The sequence below is a fragment of the Pseudomyrmex gracilis genome, unplaced genomic scaffold (assembly GCF_002006095.1).
Source record: "Pseudomyrmex gracilis isolate BER0280 unplaced genomic scaffold, ASM200609v1 scaffold_1099, whole genome shotgun sequence".
NCBI classification, from domain to species: domain Eukaryota; kingdom Metazoa; phylum Arthropoda; class Insecta; order Hymenoptera; family Formicidae; genus Pseudomyrmex; species Pseudomyrmex gracilis.
The window spans coordinates 33,094-37,513 of NW_018021683.1; positions in this window are offsets into that span (position 1 = coordinate 33,094).

Consider the following 4,420-nt stretch of genomic DNA (forward strand, 5'->3'; position numbering starts at 1 on the left):
GTAAGAAAGAGAACGATATAGACTACGTATATGGTGTGTATTTCGACAACGATAGAATGATGCTCGGTGATAAACGTTTTGACGTGGATGAACAGGATAATATAATTGTAGATGGTATACGATTCGAAGCAACACAAGGATTGTACGAATTGATTTTCATGAAATGTCCTAGGAGTGAGTTATATACTGAAGAAGATAAACAACGATACAAAACAATATTGGAAATGACAAATGCTCATAGAAAACATCATAACCAGCTCGGCGCAATACTGGGTAACAAAGAATATAAATATAGATACATAATTGCGCCTTTACTATCCAGTGTGCGTANTAAGCAGGGGAGGNGTATACCGCGTAATATAATGCTAAATGATCGAGAAATCGAGTACGCGCACTGGGACGATCCCAATGAACTCGTCGACCGTCTGCGATTGCTAGACGCATCCCGTTAGGCTGGCAATAATGCTCACAATAACGAAATTCTGTCGATTATCGAAGAACTGTGCGAAGCAGGTCTCATTATAAATTAAATAGCGCGCCGACGTTAGAGTCAGTCGTGTGCGCGCCATCATGCCAATCAACAAATTCGGGATATTGCTCGGAACACACGGAGCGTCGATGTATTATTATTATGAGAGAGAGGCAATACTGCGAAATGACGTGCGTAATAACGCTCTCTTTGTCGGTTCCGGCTACGATGCAAGGTCGCGCAAGATACTACATGTAGCGCAACCCGATACCGACACTAACGCCGCCAACAAACGATACGTAGATATGTGTGTCACAAATGTAAATGAATGGCTGGAGACACGTGAGAGAAAAATTATCGCATTGCAACAGGACATGCAAGCGTTGAGCGACTCTATAAAACAAATTCAGCGTACACTTCAATATTTATCAAATCATAATAAAACGACTGACTCAGTAGACATATAATAAGACAGCTATGACGAGGAATCTTGTCACAATCAAAAACAACGTCTCGTAGAAGAATTGCATGCTCCGGCGAGAAGAAATTTTCCCCGTAGACGCGTTATCGTACGCGGATACGATAATCTCTGGCAAGCGGATGTGGTAGATATGCGTCCGTATTCGCGCGTCAACAGAAGCTACCACTACATACTTACGGTTATTGATGTGCTGAGCAAGTACGCGTGGGCCATACCGCTTAAGAGTAAGAGTGGACGCGAAGTCACCAAAGCTTTGCAGGAATATTTCGGGATAACAAAAGATGTCCACACAATTTGCAAACTGATCGTGGAAAGGAATTCTATAACACAGATGTACAGACATTGATAAAAAAGCATAGCATCAATCATTACTCCACATATTCGGTTATGAAGGCTTCGATTGTGGAACGATTTAACCGTACGTTAAAGAACGATATGTGGAAACAATTTACACTTAACAGAACCTACAAATGGATCGACATACTACCGCGTCTTCTTATGGAGTACAACGCACGAAAACATCGAACTATCGATATGCGACCTTGTAACCAGAGCCCCAGGGGAGGTCCGAGCTGGAAAAGGTGATAACACCCGAGAGAAAAGAGGACCTTGTATAGGACATTAAGCATTTATTTGTATTCGTCGTTGGTCGAAGTCCCACGACCTAAACAAAAATGTAAAGGGAAATTACTAAGTAGCTGTTAAGCAAAGTTATTGTGATTAATCGTTCCAAAAACGTTTAAAGGTAACGTTAGGAATAAGGAATGCCGTTAAGGTAGTTTATTTTGTTTATTTTTATTTTTTACAGTTAAGAATCAGCATGCGGTGATTCGGGTTCCTTGTGGAACACCTAAACCTGAAACATACAAAGTAATTGTTAAGGGTTAGTTTTGTTTTATTAAGTTGTTTAGCAGTTTACTTACCGTGTAACAGATCCTGTGGATGACGTGTTGAAGCGGGAGTCTGAAACAGAGAAAAGAATTAGTATACAGTCGTTACTAATCAAAACATACTTACCGCAGTAGTTAACAGGCGGGTTATTGGTTTTAGTATTACTTAAGTACCTGGGATGTAAGAAGTAACCTTGTTTTTCCTTAAGCTTCAGTTTTCGTTTTCTTTTAGGTTTTAGGAGTTTATCCGTACGTGAAGCAACTGTACGTACTAAAACAAACACGTACACGTAATTTGAGTCGTTATACTCAAATTATAGACATTACACAAAACATCGCACTTAAGCGGAAACATGTATATAGTATCTACACACAACGTACACAGAACACATACACGGGTTATCGTCACTTAAAGCAGCTGGAAGTTGCACTTTGTAATTAAGGGCGATAACACGTACAGTTGGTCTCGGTTGGATAGTGGTATTAAGCGTGCCGAATTTCAGGTCTTAATCGTCATCTTTTCTTTCTAGGTTAAGGTGGAGATTAACAACTTTTAATTGTGTAAAACATGGTTGACAGTGTGGCTAAAAGTCACCATGTAAAGTTTTGAGTCTTAGTAAAAGAGTTTTTTGTAAGATGGCCTTAAGAGCCACAACTTGGTGTATCAGCTAGTTATTGGCTGAATGTTATTGGTACAAAGTATGGGCGCTTAATTCCAACATTTAATCAAGAAGCGAAACGGATGACTCGGCGTCGTTAGTTAGTGTTAATTGAACAAGGTTCCGACGTTTTATTTTGTTAGCAACGGATTCTTATTTTAGCCGGTAAAAAGAACACACCTAGGGAAACCGCGCGCTGCAAATGCGGCTTAAGGTACAGGCGTGCCAACGCAAAACGCGGGAGCAGTCAGTCGATTCAAAACTATCGTCCGGTACGGATGTGTCCAAGTACACGAGCGATCTAAACCTAGTTCTCGCGGCTCGAAACGCTGTGCTAGCAGTGGTAACATCGAAGCGGTGTTGTATAAGTTAAATAAAGATATACATATATATACGTTTACAGTAAAGTAAATAAGTGTTGTTGTATTAATACATACCTGGTGCATCCTTCATCCGTCCGAGGAATCCTGATCCGTGTAAAAATCCTGGAGATCCGTAGGAGTATCCTGGGAACATCCGGAACGGCGTCGGGACCTGTAACAGAAAGCATCGAAAAAATCCTTGTCCGTTGGAGGATAAACAGACTGGCGACCGTGATTACTGTGAGTACACAGCATATTTTCCAAAGAACCCCGGTCACAACCTATCGATGTTATCCCCGCAATTGCCGATAAGATCTTAACCACGGTGTACAGCAACGTTAAGATCGCAAGGTCAGCACGATTTCAAGTAGGTGATCCAGTACGCGTAAGCAAATTTAAAACAGTATTCGATACAGGATATACACCAAATTGGACGACCAAAGTATTTAAAATCAATAAAATACAAACGACCTATTTTGTGACGTATCTGCTTGAGGATTGTCACGTCCTAGGACAACAGAGGTCTAGACCGTTTCAGGGAGCCCCACGGTCGCGGGCCTATTTGTGTTCCTCGGGAGTTTTACACTGAATTGCTGCTTTACAGTTCGAAACGAATGAAGAAAACTGGAACTACCACCCCGGACTAAACGCAGCTCGTTACTTTAAACTGGCGGACCGTAGTGAAGGAACAGGGTAGGGTCAGCAAGACGGTAGAACTGAGCTCGTGAAATATGCACTGTCAAAAACTGGAAATACTTTCCGGGACAAATAAGGCAATCCTCGAGAGGTCAAACGAGATCCAACCTGGTTCCGCAAGTGACGCTAAGGGTTGGAGTACTTCGATGACCTATAACCACGCTGTGCGAAAGGAAATACTTGTACTGTTCTGTTGGACGTGCGGCTACGACGCAATTATGGCAGCAAACCTGGTTGTCAGAGACACGTATTCTTCCGAAGACACAGCGGCACTTTCCTAAGTTATACCGTTGATGGAAGTCAAGCTTGGGGGTGAGGTAAACAACACCTTCAGGCAACGGATTATGTATGCACATTTGTTCAATTTATTGGTAAGACTGGATGTATAACGCAAATCTTCTTCGCTTTATACACTTGAAAACGAGGATCTGTTACTGGCATTGACACAGTATAAGGACGCTTGTTGACGGTAACCGGAATCAATTGATTTGCACTAAAACTGCCGGCGCTCCTTTTAAGGATCTCTGAAGCCGTTGATTTACAATCGCTTTGTTTCGCTTTTGCCAGACGAAGGTTGGTTATGCGCGTGGCTTCTTCCACCCACTGGAGTAAACGGCGTTGTTTTTGTACCTGCCAACCCGCCTTAGCCTTGCGCTTACAGATTTTTGGCATCTATGAACAAAGAACTAACTTTACACGACGCGTTAAAACTAGACGTAAACTAAATTTCGTAGACTAAGGGCCTCCGCACAAACTCTTCCATAACGCGTTACGTTACGTTAAGTACTGGCCATAAACTTAGACCTGTACGTAAACTTAAACGTTGTTCAACGCACAAACTAAATCGTAACGTAACATGGTAA